The sequence below is a fragment of the Gossypium raimondii genome, chromosome 8 (genome assembly GCF_025698545.1).
Source record: "Gossypium raimondii isolate GPD5lz chromosome 8, ASM2569854v1, whole genome shotgun sequence".
Lineage (NCBI taxonomy): Eukaryota > Viridiplantae > Streptophyta > Magnoliopsida > Malvales > Malvaceae > Gossypium > Gossypium raimondii.
This window is the reverse complement of record NC_068572.1, coordinates 12,238,067-12,255,672: the sequence shown is the minus strand read 5'-3', so window position 1 is coordinate 12,255,672 and position 17,606 is coordinate 12,238,067. Positions and strand designations below refer to the sequence as shown.

At 34.1% G+C, this 17,606-nt stretch overlaps 1 non-coding gene across 1 annotated transcript; it reads left to right on the top strand.

Moving 5' to 3' along the window:
- Positions 1 to 5,448: 5,448 nt before the first annotated feature.
- On the top strand, positions 5,449 to 5,555 carry LOC128032162 (small nucleolar RNA R71). Its single transcript, XR_008188291.1, has one exon. It is a non-coding gene; the product is annotated as a small nucleolar RNA R71 (small nucleolar RNA).
- Positions 5,556 to 17,606: the final 12,051 nt, after the last annotated feature.

The following is a 17,606-nucleotide window of genomic DNA, read 5'->3' as shown; positions in this document are numbered from 1 at the left end:
CATCAACAAAATCATGCTCACAAACTCTTTTTGTTGATAAGTCGCTCATATGCAAACATTATTTTAAGTGCAGAAAAATGCTAGCATCAGTCATAGAGTGCATGATTTTCAAGGTCATACATAACATTCACCTTTCAATCAAAGTTTCCTTATGAACCAAACAAAGCAATCACAAGGTCTAATCATATTTTGAACTTAGCAGTTCCTTTCCACTAATATAGTTGGCATAATCATCCAAATCAATAGGTCTTTTATAAGCTTGTAATGGGGCTAGACTTAAGGTAGGGATAAAGAGACGTGAATTTTTAGGTTCAGTAATCTTAACCTAACTTTGCCTTGGATATTTTCAAGGTACATTCTTCCTACTAATGAGTTCTTCACCCCAAACTTAATCTTGAAGCATTTGCCCAATATTTCTCAATATTTTGAGTATTTATTTTTCTCTTTTTGCTTGACATTTGAATAGAGATTTTTTTGAACATACGAAGAACATGTACATCTTGTCGAATTTTTCATTGATATTTGCTCACCAAGACAAGTATGGTTAATATAGGTGAAATAATAAGATATAATTTAAAAGGATGGTAACATGGCTTATGATGTAGGTAAATAATAATAAAATAGGCTTTAAGGCTCAAATTAAGGTTTCAAGGGTCAAATATATATGGTAGGCTCGAAAGGCTCAAACGACCCAAAGAAAATGTGCCTAAATCATGTTTAGATTCTTTTGCCTCCTAGGATTTCACCTCAAGAAAGTTACTAAGTCAATTATAAGGACTTAAACCTTCATGCATGTCTATTTCAAAAGAAGTTCAATTTTCATGGCAAAAGGCTACGTAAGACCTAAGAACATACAAGCATTCCATAACTCAGGATAACATAAAAAAACTCAAATAAGATAAAAAATCATACTTCCATTTGAGCTAACTTATGAACAAAAATTTTATCAGAACATTATTTTATTTCAGCATATTCATGTGAAAGCTTGAAACCTATTTAAGAAAATAAATTTAAAATTCATGCTAATATTGCCTTATCCCTTTTAAAAAGAAGCAATGTCCTTATTGGAAAAGCAAAAGAATGAATGGTAACTGAACACCAGGTAGGGTTGTAGGAAAGAGAGGTGAGTCATGAAGATTGCTTAAATACCAAGTATTTCTCAACAATCCATCTTAGACATGTTCATTCCCATTACCACATCACTTTGCTTTTTTCTAATGAAGAGGTATTGAACTTGTTTTATTCATGCTTGCAATATCTTATTTATTATGCGAAAGCAAAATATTAACTATGAAAGAAATATAAATGCCTAAAAATAAATAAATGCTAAGAAAAAGAAATTTCCCCCTTTTTATTTGTGTCATCCTCCATGTCTTTTTCCTTTTCCCTTTTTTTTGTCGCACTTGATTCTACAATCTCCTTTTGCCATGTCTCGAAGATATGATTTGGGAACTCAGGAACAAAAGTGTTAGAGATATTCTTAAAAGTATTTTGTATGGTATCATATCTAACTTTTGCATATCTCCAGTAAGCTTGTTGTTAATTATGCATGAATTTCCACATATCCATTATAGTTGAGAATTGTGATTTCTTCATAATGTTTGAAGAAGATGGCATTGGAATGGTCAACTCAGGATTTAAATTTCTTTAAAACTTCGACCAATTGCTCCTCTTGGTGTTCTGTTAATTCTGCTAAAATAATCACAAGATAAGTAAAATAGTTACCTAAATAAACGTATTTTAAATAGGAAGGAAGTACCTTAAGTTTGAGTTTGGGTGGTTCCTCGACTAACAAATTTGGTTGTGTAAATTCCTGAACTTCCAATTCTAGTGGTTCAAGCCGTGCTGATTGAACATAATCCCTAGGATTGGCTTCCATCAAAGCCATGTTTTCATTATCTTCTTCATCTTCTAATGGCTCAGACCCCAAAGTGTTCACCAATGGGTCTTCAAAATTGTTCTCCCATTCTATAGAAACTAAGGTTTCTAGCTCATCCATTACTGAACATTCCTCTATCAGATCAGGAAATTTCATAGCTTTAAGAACATTAAATGTTACTTGATCATCCTGAACTCCTTTTATCATGAGTTCTCCCTTTTGCACGTCTATCAATTTTCTTCCCATAGCTAGGAAAGGTCTCCCTAGGATGATCGACACTTCCTTATCTGCTTCAAAATCTAAGACAATGAAATCAACAGGAAAAATTAATTTATCGGCTCTTACCAAAACACATTCAATCTTTCATTTGGGGTATGCCAAAGATCGTTCCGCTAGTTGAAGTTTCACAATGGTGGGTCTTACTTCACCTATTCCCAACAGTTTGAAAATAGACTTGGGCATCAAGTTGATGCTCACTCCTAAGTCGTACAAAACTTTACCACAGTAAGATTCTTCTATATTACAGGGTATAGTAAAGCTTTCAGGGTCCTTCAGTTTTGGAGGAAGCTTGTTCTGTAAGAATGCACTGCACTCATTCATTAAAGTGACAATTTCATACTTACTAAGTCTTTTCTTCTTGGGTAGGATGTCTGGAAACACAAAAATATATAAATTTTTTCATTCCCTTTTTAACTCAAATTCATGTAGTTTCGTAGTAATTCTTGTCGAAAAATATAATATAATTATAAAATAATTAAATTGTACTTAAATTATTAACATATTAAATTTTAATTAATTTTGTAATAAATTTTCATAAATTTTGATTTATTTTCGATAGGTTTGCACAAAGGGTAAAAATTGACTCGGCAGACGCTACTAGAAGCTCAAAACTGTGAAGTGATTTGTAAAGCATGGAGGCAAATTAATTTTTCAGCCTAAAACAGTCCAAATTATGAATATTAATACATAATATAATTAATTTTAATTTTAATCTAATTTATTTTGGGTTAAATGATTATTATTGATTATATTATGGAAAAGAGGCCCAATTGTGCTAATACGAAGGACTATTCCAATCGAGCAATTGGGCTACCCAAACCCGTCCAAAATGCTGACCCAATCAGCTCAAATTAGCTGATTTATTGACTTGCAAATCATCCCTTGAAGTCTCCTTGAAACCGCATACCCTCCACTTATTATGCTTTAAAGATTTGCCCCAAGCTAAATTTAGCAAAGTTTGAAACATTCAAACTTTGCTACATGTGTGGCCGGCCAAGGGGAGTGTGTGGCTGCAAATTATTTGCTATTTTTAGCATTCACTCTCTCCTATAAACACCCCCTTTCACCTATTCATTCAACACACCTCTCATCCCACACATCTCTCTCTCTCTTTCACTCACTTTCTCTCATTTATTTCCCAATTTTCCTTTTACTTTCCTTTGCTGATTTCCCTATTGGAAAGGAGCCCTTCATCCACCTTGGGTAGAAGCATTCAAGTGCTTATAGAAGCCTTGGAAAAGTAAGAATGAGTGGAGGAGGAGAGGAGAAATTAATTTGGATTCGGAGAAACGCTGAATTTAATTCTAGTTTCCTATCCTTTAACTTTTCCTGTTGTTATGGTCATGTATATGAATATTTGTTATGTTGTTATTCTTAATTTAATTCGTGTTAGGTTGATTGCATTTTGTCTATTTAAGTTATTAAAATCATGTTTGTGTTGTTATAGGTCTTGATAAATTGTTTGATTAAGTAAAACCATGATTATGTTATACTTGCATTATAATTGTATGGTAACTAATGAATTAATTATTAATCATATTGAAATTGTAATTAATTGACACAATACTTAATCAGTGCATATTTAATCTTCTAAAGTAGTGAGGGTAAAATAGCGAGGTATTAAATGGTACATTAGCCTTGCATAACTTGCAAGATTATTGTGATTAAACTGTTTCAATGTAGGAATATATTGTTACTTCACTTAATCTTTTACTTGTTTCTTAAATTTGATTAATTGATTGAATTGACATAGTAATATATTCAAGAGATTTAGTTAATTTAGTAAGTATGTATGTGTTATAGTTAACAAATTACCAAGTTACCATGAATTTATTTGTAACAACATGAACATAGTAGTATTAAGTTAAGAAATGCAATTGATCTAACACAATTATGTCATATTGATTAAACTTATTTTTCGAAATCGTGCTTTGGAATTTTTACCTTTGAATTTTCTTAGTTAAAATCTAGTTTTATTAAATCCTTTTCTTTCAAAAGAAAACAATTTCCTTCACAAAAGTGTTTTTAATTGCATTTCATAAATATTTTCTTACAGAGTCCCTATGGGTACAATAACTCAACATTAACTTGTTACGATTGTGTACACTTGCACATTTCCACCATTCCAATGTCCTTCATGAACTTCACATAATTGGGCATTTCCTCTAAAGCCTCCACCAACGGGATGTTGATGTGAAGTTGCTTTAGGACGTCCAAAAAATTCTTGAATTGCACCTCCTATTTCTGCTTATTTGGTTAGAAATTTTGAGGATATGGAGGTGATAGAACTTTGGATTGGACTGAAAAACTTTTTTGAGGAGATAAATCTGCATCTAAAGAAGATGTTAGTTTTTCAGAATTCACTAGTTTAGGTTTTACCTTATCAAAATTTGTAAGTTCTGGCTTAACTGGTGTAGGAATTTCAATTGTTGGTTGACTTTCCTCTTTCTTAATGGGTTCATCTTCAATCACAACCTTCTTGGGTTCCAAAGTATTACCATTCATAAGGCAACTACTTTGAAATTTTCCTTACCCAAATTTCTTGGATTTTCTGTACCACTCGACAATGCTCCTTGTGGTCGATAAAGAAGCTTTGCAGCTAACTGACCCATTTGGTTCCCCAAATTTTTCAGTGTTGCTGCTTGACTTTGGATTAAAGCATCAGTTTTTGCCATGTACGCCTTCAACAAGTTCTCCAAATTGTTAGATGACTCAGCTTGTTGTGGTTTTAGAGCTTGTTGATTGAACCCTTGGGATTGGTTGGATATATGCTGTATGTAAGTGTTGTTCAGTCCATTTCCTTGGTTACTCTAAGAAAAGTTTGGATGGTTGCGCCATGAAGGATTGTAGAAGTTGGACTGTGGTCCGGGTCCACTTCTATTTTGGTGTTGATTCCCTACGTAATAAATTGACTCGGGATTTGATGGAAAATTCTTAAAAGAATTACCATCCCCATGTATACATAGGAAACAACATCGAATTGAATCAGTGACTGAGCTGCAAAATTATTCAAACTATTAGTGGTAAACTGTTTCAACATTGAGAAAATAGAAGATACCTGAGTTGAGAGTGATGTAAGTGTATTCACTTTGTGCACTCCAGCTACTTGTTTTCCTGAAGTTGCTCGATTTGTTGGCCATTTATAGTTGTTACTAGCTATCCTCTGAATGATCTTGTAAGCCTTATTATAAGACTTAGACAAAATCGCACCATTCATAGAAGCATTTACCATCAACCTTGTGTGTGCATTGAGACCGTTATAAAACGTCTCCAACTAAATGTAGTGTGGAACCCCATGATGAGAGCACTTACGAAGTAAGTCTTTGAATCTCTCCCTTGCCTCATACAAAGATTCGTCATCCAATTGTTGAAAAGTGGTTATCTCATTTCGCAATTTAGCATTTTTGCTAGGTGGGAAATATTTAACCAAAAATCTCTGCTAATTCTTGCCATATAGATATTGAACTTGGTGGCAATGAATTAAGCCATGATCGTGCTCGATCTTGTAACGAGTATGGAAACAACTTCAACCTCAATGCATCTTTAGTCACACTAACTATCTTAAACAAATCGCTCACCTCTATGAATAATCGAAGGTAAATGTGTGGATCTTTTGTGGGCATTCTGTAACACTCCGAATTTGGGGCCTAGAAGAAATAGGTTTTGAACAAGGGAACAGATAGAAGACTGTACATAAATATTTAGTTGTGCAAGGAAGTGACATAAATGAATGCTTGCTTCAGTGGTTAAGAGATTTAGGAGTGTTTGGAAGTGTCTGAGAAGTCAGGGGTTTAAGCCTTGGCTTATACAAAAACATTTTATTTTAAGTGAATAAAATCCTTGGATCTAGGTAGTAGGTTCTTAAAGTATTGTGGTGAAAATATGATACAATGGAGTTGTAGGTCTAGTGGTAAGGGGCGTGTGAAGTGTACATGAGGTCTAAGGTTCGAGTGGTGGCGTATCAAATAGGGAGTATTTATTTTGCTACCTAATTCGTGTGGGTGGTAGAGTTGGATTGAAATACTGCTAAATGGAGTTTGAACTGGTTATAGAGAGAATTTAGGAAGGATATTTGGAGAGATTTGAGAAGAGAATATTGGGATTTGGGGAGGTTGTTTTTGTGGAGAGCTATATATGATCTCATTTGTTCCTTGTTCTTGATGGGAGATCGGTGAGGTTTTCAAGGTTTTCGTCGCTTTCTCCAACTTGCATTGCTTCCATTCCTAACTGGTGGTTAAGGTTGATTGGCACATTGCTTGGGAACTAAGGGTGCGATGATCATTGATTTTTGGAATAAGAGTGTTCAAAACAAAGGAAATCTGCAAATTGCATCAAGTGTGTAACCACCTCATTATAACTGTAGAATGACAAAAGCCGAAAAGCCGAAATACGATGTTGAGACCACACGAGTGTGCGATCGCTCGTGTGGAAAGCCAAACCTGCAACAATGGGTGATAAACTGTAGAGGCCTCCATGAGCATTTTCATGGGCTTAGGCCGTAATAGGCCACGTTGGGCCGTAATAGGCCACGTTGGGCTGTAATGGCCACGTTGGGCCGAAATGGGTTGTGTGGGCTCAATGTGCTTGTGATCCCTACACGGATAAAATCCACTATTTAAGGAAAATACTGCACTGAGCTATGTGGATTCCATAGCGTGGCGAAATCTAGCCTGAGTGGGCCGCACAAGTGTGTGGCCCCACTTGGGCCGAGTTCTGGGCCTTGGGCCCATTTACACTGTTATGACCATTTAGGTTACTTGAGTCACTCGAGGCGACCGCGGACCTTTCGAGAGGTCAATAAATGATCGAATTACCCCCATAGGGTAAAATGACCGAATTACCCTTACAGGATAAAATGACTGAATTACCCCCACAGGGTAAAATGATTGAATTACCCTCATAGGATAAAATGACTGAAATACCTCCATAGGGTAAAATAACTGTTATACCCCTAGGAGATGAAATGACTGTTATGGCCTTATGTTATGACTGATTTGCTCTATGATATGTATGATTGTGATTGAGCATGACATTTTGCATACACGTACGATATTATGTCACGGCATATTGCATGGGGATGGGTTGTTATATTTGGAGGAAGTGTACCGTACTGATAAGGTTGCACGGGTCGCCCAAGGCGACTGTGGACCTACTAATGGCTATATGCCATTTATTTTACTGGCAGCTTTGTTGCGATATTAGTGTGTTGGCTAGGTGGGTCGATTTTATCCCCACATGGTGTGTTGGTGGTACGGAGTGGTGTGTTGGCTGGATTGGGATAGGTTGATATTGCACTGTACCGATACTGTATTAGGCTAAGGCCCACACTGTACTGTTACTAAATAGGGCCCAGGCCCAAATTATCACTGCTTGTTGTATATTGATTGACTGATAGGGGATTACACACTAAGTTTCGTAAACTCACTCTTTCCTTTTAACCGTTCAGGTAATCCTCAATCTTAGGCGATTTGGTGCTGCGAGGGACTCGGAGGTGGCCACACAACTACAACAGCTCTACATCTGCTTTCTTTTAAATTTAATGTTTGTAGTAGTTTTGTTTATGTAATAAGGCCTTTAAGTTTGTTTAAAATTTTAATTGGGCTCTTGCTTACTTATTTTAAATAGTTAGTTTAGGGGATGACGAATTTTCAAAATAATTACTATTTTCAAAGACACGAAATTTAAACATTAGAGTTTTAAAAAGCTTCCGAGATTTTAGATCAACCTTTTATATCAAAAGCAGACAACAAGGCAAACATTTTGGCTAGGTGATTTGTTAAATAATAATTACAGGTTTTTAAGCCTAGAAACAAACTTTTACCAAAAGGTCCAATCTTTCGAAAGACACTTCAATGTGACATGCCAGATTCGACCGTAACGTCTAGGTCGGGTTTTAGGGTGTTACACATTCCACTAAACTGGCCCACCATTTGGAGCATTTAAAACATCACTGGTTACAATTCAACTTGCGGTGCATCAATCTCTGATATCCTAATTCCCAGATTTAATTCATTGAAGAGTAACACAACGTACTGTCTTATGGCATGATCCCTATCATCAGCAATAAAGATTGGATTGTGCACATGGTTGGCTCCATTCCTTGTCCATCATTTTTATTTCTGAGGTTCATCTCGGATTCCCTGCCTAAATGTTCGCTCAATTTCAATGTCTACATGTAATAAATCGATAATTCGATCTATGCTCATAAATAGCTGAAAAATAAATCACAAAAATAAAGAATAGATTTGTAATGTTAGAAGTTAGATAAAAATGAAATAAAAACCAAATTGAAAAGAATAATTTCACAAAAATGATTAAGGCAACAGCCCCGAAAATAGCGTCAAAAACTTGTAACGCTCGGTTTGTGCAAGTGTACACAGTCGTTATCAAGTAATAAGTAAGTAAAATAGTTATCGTCTCCACAGAGGCTGTTTATGTTAATCAATATATTGAAAAATTAAAGTTAACAATTTGATGATAAAAACATAATATCTTGAGCGGTCAGTGATTAACTAAATTAAATTATCTAGATGCAAGATTGATCCCTAATACAATTTAAACTAAATGCGAAGTATGAAATGAAATGTATGAATGGATTTAGCAAAAACACAAACTTCAACAATCAATAACATGAATAGGCTATGATAATTACATCATTCAACTTAGCTTATTTTTATCATGCTTAGCAGTGTTCGAAAATTATTCCATGGCAACTTGATTTTTTATGACTTTGGAAACCAAATTAAGTCCTTTCTGAACATTTTACTTACTAAAACATTCATTTTATTGATCATATTAAATTAAGGGTTTCTTAGGATTCATGAGAAGTAATAGGGACAAGTTAGGTTTGAAAACAGTTTAATCACATAAACCTAAAAACTATGCAAGTTAATAGAGCTTGTTAAAGTTATTATGAACCTTTAAATTTGTCTAGTTAGGATCTAAATTAAGAACGCACATTTCAATTATTGTGTCCACTAGCCATCATCTGGTTAGGATCGCTCAGGTAATTCTAATGCATCCAATCACGTATGAATGAAATACATACTTGATTTTAATTGAAAACATGATCGACTATGGAACAAACACTATAGACATGGTTTAAACAAAATTCATTAAGTAAATGCAATCATCCTAGCTAAACAGAATTAAGCTAGCATTGTTGATGACCGAATAATAAGACACATTGCAAACATGATTAAAATAAAAATAACAAAGTAAAGGAATAATAAAATCTATCAAATCAGTAGTCTCATGAACTCTTATTAAAGAAAATTTCCTCCGATCCTTGTGTTGCTCTTTTGCTACTGGCTTCTCAAGGTGGTCGGCCAAGAGATAATCTTATCAAGGTTTTTGGCTAAGAAAGAAAATATGGGATGCTATGAATGGAAATGAAAAGGGGAAATGGGAGAAGGAATAATGATTAAGAGGTGTGAATAATGAAGAATGAAGGATGTAAGGATGAGGGATGAAGGAAAATTATACTTGAAGTAGATGGTAGAGTTTACTAAAAATAGGGATTGGAATCCCTTCATTTTCTCCATTGCTTAGTCAGCCACATTTTGTGGAAAAAGGTGGATGATGGTTCCTTTATTTGAGCATAGGATCATGCTAAATTTAGGCATGGGTTAGACGGTTTCAAGGATAATCTTTGTGTGCTGATTTCCAATGATTTTCTAAATGCAAGGACTTCTAGTAAGTAACCCAAATAGATTGTTGGGCAGCCAACATGCTTGTGCTATATTTGGGCTTAACTCCCCCTTGTTGGACAGTTCTGTGACCCATTAAATAATTAGACTTGTCCGCCATGTAGCATCATTTTAACTGGGTCAAAATAACACCTTGTTGACCCATTTAACATGGTTTTGCCATCCAACATATGAAATAAATAACTCATATTCATGCAACTTTATTAAATCAACTTCATGGTCCCACTGCGCAATTAAATATAACACATTAATAAATGATATGAAATAGTTTAATTTATGCACAAATTTCATGTAATAAAGCACAAATTTGTATATTTTATAAATTCATGTCCATTATTGAGGTTTAAAGCAAAATACACTAAATTAATTAAAAATACTCGAGATTAGTATTACTTTTAAGTAAAACGGTGGTAAAGGCTACTAAAAAAAGCTATATAAATTAAAGTTTATAGGTATGAAGCTTGGTGATTCTAAATTTGTGACGAAATGAGTATTGAGCTAAGATTAATCTAAGGAATAAGTGGTCTGGTCAAATGTGAGTTATCTTATATGGGTTCTTGTGAATCTTTTGGATAAGTTATTTATAATCTAAGTTTCGGAAATAATGAGTGAGTGCATGATTGATTGTTAGAAATAGGAAGAACATTTGATAAAGAATCCGATGAGTCTAGTATGTGGTACATTGTGCATGAGTGTTGTGACATTTAGTCATGATTATGTATGTGTTCATTTGGAATGTATACTGTGAAATGTGAACTATAGGTATAGATGATTAGTTAATGACAAAACTTGAGTATTGATTATATGAGTAAAACATAAGGGAATTGTGTAAGAATAAAGTTATGATGTGTAGAAATTCATGAATAAAAAGTAGAATGATCAGTCTAATATGTGTTTTTGATAGTGGATCCTGAAGTTAAATAGGGTTGTATGAGTATGTCTGGAAATATGCGATGGGATGTGAAATAGTTTGGGTGTTTGTATGAATCGAGTGTTGAGTTTTGAAAGGTGTCAGCGTATAATGAGTTTGTCAAGTGAGTCTCTAAACTGACTCTTACATGTGTGTTAAGTTTTCTAGAAACTCCCGTGAAAAGTGATTGAAACATGAACTGAAACTAGATGAACATGGTATGATGATGAATGTTGAGGGACCTAGTGTGTATAGATTGTATGAAATTTGAAAGATCCAAGTATGCAATATGAATATTGAAGCCAAAGAATGATTGTTTATGATTTTGCATGTATTTGTCTATGTGTCCGAAAACATGAATACATCTATTACAAGTGAGTCCCTAGATTGAATATTGCATATGTATTATGTTTATCTATAAACTTCTATGCTAAGTGGCCAAAGCATGAGACTGGAACTAGAAAAGTATGATGTGACGAATCTGATAAGAAATGTAAGACTTATGAATCTGAATGACTATAGTGAGCTTATGTCTAAAAGTAAGAACGAGTCTGATAGGAAGTGCATGTTTGTCTGGTAAGTATAAGAATGTCTGTCATGAGTAAGTCTATGCATGATGAGTCTTTGTCTATTTTCAGATTCATCAAAGGGGTCCATCGGGACTAAAAACATGAATCTTCGAAAGGACAAGGCCATGGCTATGGCGCTGAAGGACTATATCATGTAAGACCATAACTGGTGGGTTATGGGATTTTATGGAAAGAAGACCATACCGTGTAAGACCGTAACTAGTGGGTTATGACATCATATAGAAGGAAAACCATATTTGTAAGATCGTAACTGGTGGGTTATGGCAGCATATGAGAAAATTTAAGGAAGGGTATTACCTAACGTGGTTCTCTATGTGTCCTAGAATGATGAGGGGAAAACCTCACTAAGTGTGAGTTTAGGAAAATCCCTATCATTTAAAACACCAACAAAATGACAACCTTTTTGACAAAACTCCAGAAAGGCAAGCCTTTATGGCAAGACTCTAGAAAGGTAAGCTTTCATGGCGAATCTCTAAAAGGAATGAAAATGGATGCCTTCGTGGCAATCTTATAGAAAGAAATGCCTTTGTGGAAATCTTTGTAAAGGAACCCTTTGTGGCAATCTCTATAAGGGAAGCATTTGTGGTAATCTCTGTTAAAGAAAACCTTTGTGACGATATTTGTTAAATAAAGCCTTTATGGCAATCTTTATAAAGGAAGCCTTTGTGATGATCTCTGTTAAAGGAAGCCTTCGTGGTGATCTCTGTAAAAGGAAGCCTTTATGCCTATCTCTAAAAAGAAATGCCTTCGTGACACAATCTAAAAGAATGACCTTGGTGGTAACCATCTGAAGGGAATGCCTCCGTGGCAGACCTTGAATGAAAGGAAAGGAATTCTAGGTGATATCTGAAGGAACGACGTATATGGTATTCTGAAGGAATAATGTGTATGGCGAACTTTGAAAGTAAGGCCCCATATGGAATGTTAAGGCGACTTTGGCATAGGAATAAGGCACGAATAGTGATGTTGGAATGTGTTAGAGTACGCGACGAATCAAGAGTATTTTGTTTGTATGGTCTTCTAAAATAAGAATGATTAAAGAGCTAGGTAAGGGCAAAGGAGTATGTGAAAGAGGTAATGGATATGTGAGAGATAAGTGATGATCTCAGGGTAAGGTATAGCTTATGTGGTATAACACCCCTAACCCGTATCCATCACCAGAATAGGGTTACGGAGCATTACCAGAGTTTACAAATCAAACGGACAAAAATTTCAAATATTTCATATCATATCAATAAACACATTATATCTAAGTCAAATCATACATATTGTCCCTTGTACGAGCCCTCAAGACCTAAAATACACATTAAAAATAAATCGGGACTAAATAAAAAAGTCAGAGAATTTTTCAGAAACACTAAAATTTTCAAAACTACAGGGGTCATACGGCCAAGAGACACGCTTGTATCTTAGGCTGTGTGGGCATTCAGAATAGGGACACACGGCCGTGTCCCATCCCGTGCCTATGCCAATGTGAGTAAACTGACTTGGGTCACACGGCCAAGCCACACGCCCATGTGCCAGGCCGTGTGAACATACTGACTTGCAAACCTTTACAAGCTACAAGGGACACACGACCCTGTCACCTAGCCTTGTGTTGAGACATACTCCCGTGTCTCTGCCCGTGTGGAAGAAAATAAACTATTTTACAAGCCATTTTTCTCACCCAATAGGACATGTACCTACAACAAAAAATGCACATGTATACCAACCATAGCAAGACACCAAATCATGCATAATCTAGCTTTATACATATAGTATAACTACACTCAAAAAATATGCCCATTGGCATCTCAAATGACAATTTATATACTTGTATAACTAAGTACTCCATTTGGTCAAAATAAAAACTAACTTCTAATTTGATTTGCATCCATACATACCATAAATCTTACTTACCAAAAGACAAACCATTTGGTACTAAAATGTCATTCTTTAACTAATATCAATTAACCAAAATACCTATACATAACAAGGTACCAAATCACCACATATACCACATATTATAAAGCACATATACTATATGCACATTCAACTATCATTTCATCTTCTATCATTCAAACAAACAAGCCAAACATTAACCATAGGGCTACTCACATACATGCCAAACTTTGCCATTATACCATCAAGATACCAAAACTCAACCAAGTCAAATGGCCATTTCAACATTCAAACACATAGGCCAACATTAACTAGAATACCTATACATGCCATTTTAACCAAAATCAAAACATCCGAAAGTATCGATAGAACCGATGGATAGTGTGATATAGCTCCAACAAGCTTCCAACCCGATTGAGCTTCCGATAATCTAAAAAGTAAAGATGAACAACTACGTAAGAAATGAATGCTTAGTAAGCTTGTATAAACTTTAATCATATCAATCCATTTCCAATATGAAATTTATACATATCAAGAATAAACATATACTGATACCACATAGTTCATGAAACCATATTCAACAATTACAAAATGAGTAAATCCAAACATCACTTATACATATTATCCCTAGCATAGCAGGATTTTAAACAACTTTAAACTCTTCCAAATTTCTTTATTTTCATTTGTATTTCTTCACTTTCCACACTCGTTCCATATGCATAACACACAAGTCATAAGCATATCATACAACCATAGCCATGAGCTAGTGCATTTAAACATAGCCCTTTTCGAATTAATCAAATGATAAGCCATTTCATAAGAAATTACATGATTTAAATCTCACCACTCTTTCATGAGCACAAGCATATTTTCATTTGAGCACTTACCATTTCAATGCAACTTATAAGTAAATATATTACCATTCAACCAACAGCTTGGTACTTGCCTAAGCATCAAACAATAATACATGTTAGCATACTTGAACATATTTCATATACATTCAACATTGATAACCTTATTTTCTCAACATGTCACACTTGAGTTTATTACTCGTCTCAACTTACATAATTTCCATGTATCAACATATCAAAGATATTCATATATGTACATGTCATGATACATATCATTCTCTTACCATTTCTTCATATACATATATCATCCATTTCAATATATCAATATATCATGTACCATCATTTCCATGTATTTCATGTATATACCTGTATTAGTTCGTATCGAACTTATATTGTCTCGTAATAGAACATTTCCCGTTGAATAATTTAGAATATAGTTGGATACTCGGGTAGCTCACACATGGTGTTCTAAACTATAATCCGTCAATTCCTGTACATGTATGCTCATACGAGCCCTAAATTGGTCTGCTCTTACGAGCTATAATTGGTAAGCTAATATGAGCCGAGTAACGGTAAGCTCATGCGAACTGAATATCGGTAAGCTCATATGAGCTGAATATCGGTAAGCTCATATAAGCTGAATATCAGTAAGCTCTATTTCGAGTTGAGAATCGATAACCTTAATGATATGTCATTGGTATCCTACAAATTCCTAAGGTTCAAACGTGACTCGATAACCTTTGTACGTCGTTTCATAACACAATAAATTGCATACTAACATATATATTGATTTAATCATATTATAATCACATATTCACATTCAATTTAATCAAAATTATACAGAATACAGTTCATACAAACTTACCTGGCTAAATTGCAGAAATACCAAGATTCAGGGGCATTTTGGTAATTTTCCATTTTTTCGATTTTCCACCCGATCTTGATCTAAATTAATAATTTCATTCAATTTATTAATTTTTACAATAAAAAAATTCATTTCATGCAATTTGATAATTTTTGATATTTTTACAAAATTATCCCTAAAGTTTTACTTTTATTCAATTTAGTCCCTAAGCCCAAAACATGCAAATTAACCATTTTTAATACAAACCCAAGCTAGTCGAATATTCATGGTATTCAAAATATCCCATTTGGGGAATAATTTCACATTAAATCCTTGTACTTTTATTAATTTAACAAATTAGTCCCTAATAGAAAAATTCATCAAAATCACTTAACAAAGTACTTTTAAATATCAATCAACATTCCAAATTCATCATCTATCATAAAAAAACACAAGATTAATCAATGGAAACATTCAAAATCTTTAATAGTTTCAAAATCGAAGGTACGAGCTAGCTGGACTTAGTTGCAACGATCTCAAAAACATAAAAATTATAAAAAAAACAGAGCTAAAATCACATACCAATTAGCTTGTGAAGTTGCCGAAAAGTGAAGGTGAAGATGATGATAACTTTTCTTTTAATTTAATTTAATTTATCAAATTACCATTTTAACCTTTGTTAATAATTAATTAAAACACCAAATAAATGCCCATATTTGTCCACTAACTGTTAAATGGTTTAATTACCATTTAAGTCCCTTTTCCTTTATTCAATTAGCCACTTAATCACTCAAATCAAATAGTGACCAAACTTTACATCCTTTACAATTTAGTCCTTTTTAATTAATTAACTATCGAAACGTTAAAATTTTTTAACGAAAATTTAATACCACCTCAATGACACTCCATAAATATTTATAAAAAATAGTTATGTCTTAGTTTATTGAAACGAGGTCCCGATACCTCATTTTCTAAAACCACTAGACTTTATGGTCATACCACTTGAACTTAATAAATTGTTTATATAACATAAATTATCATATCAAAAATATTTTAAAAACCATATTTTACTCATAAATATTAAATATAATATTTACGAACTTACTTGTCAGATTTGGTGGCCCCAAAACCACTCTTTTTGACACCATTAAAAAACGGGCTATTACATGTGGCTTAAGGACTGGAACCTTAATGATGTACTCGCTAGAGTCAAGGATAAGAATAAGGGGATAGACAGTGGAGTCCCCGATTACAACTCAGGTAATTGAGGGTTTACTCACTAAGTTCTATCAAGCTTACCTTTGTGTTTTTATGTCACATGTAAGTTGAATGAGACTACGCCAGGAGGGACGGCACCAGGGCTATGCCAAGGAATGGCGAGATGGATTGTTATGCATACAGAGTGAGTGAAATGATGTGTTCGAGTCTAATAGAAATAGCCATGAAAGTGTCTATAAGTCTTTAAGCGTAGCCAATAATATTGTTTAAAGGCAGAATAAATAGAGCCTCGTAAATAAGTGTGATATGTATACTTGTAAGTCCTTACCGAGTGAAATGCCTTGTTCAAATGGTTGTAAGTACACATTATACACCTAGATGTAAGTTGGCTGGGTAACTTTACTAAATAAGATGTATTTTTTGAAAGTTGTATGTTTTGGCTAAGTATAAGTCTATGTTAGACTGGTAATACCTGAGATCCGGATCCGACGAATCAGAACGGGTTAAGGGCGTTACAAACCCTATACCCACGTCTGATTTGCCATAATTTTTTATGGCAAATTAAGTTCTTTCTGGCACTTAACCTGCTTGTTTTCTAGTGTTTTTATATATTTTTAGTTCATTTTCAGTTTTCATTACTTTATGTTTAATTTATGCAAAATAAGCATTTTTACACAATTTTGAATTATGTTATGACCAAATGGGCCAGTATGGGCCTAAGGATGATCTAATGACTCTATTTAGTATGTAGGACACTATTTTCAGGCTAAGAAGATGAAACGCGATTGCAGCGTCACGACACCGAGAAGTGGTGTCGCAACCCAGAACATCGAAGCTGAAGTATCTAGAAAATGGAGGCAGTTTCGCGACATCGGTCTTATGGTGTCGAGACACTGTGCTGCGATTAGGGATATTAAGGATGAATATTTTAGTCCACACAATGAATTGTAATCAAATTTTTAAGTTTTTTAGTAACCCTAATTAGGTCAGATTATAAACTCTATAAATAGGCATGTTTAATCTCATTTTAAGAGGTTTGGCTAAAGGAGCCACTTAGTTAGTTTTAGGGAATTATTTTAGTTTTTATTTTATTTCAATTTATTCCGTTAAAAAACTTTTGTACTTGTTTAACTTGGATTTGATTTCAATCCAAGCTTTTAATTTAATAGTTTTTCTTATTTTCTTTTTGGATTCCAATTGCAACTAGAGTGATCTTCACGACTGTTAAAGGAAATTCTGCTTCTGAGCGCAAATCGACATCAAAACAAATTTATTTTCTTACTCCCTTCTTTTATTTAATTTACTATTTCGTATGTTAAATATAAGTATAGGGATCATTGCATCTAGATCCATGAGTAGCTAATTTCTTTAGGGATATTAACGAACGAATGTGTGACTAATTAACGGATGAATTATGGTTTAGATCTAAGTTAGTTTGTTTAAAG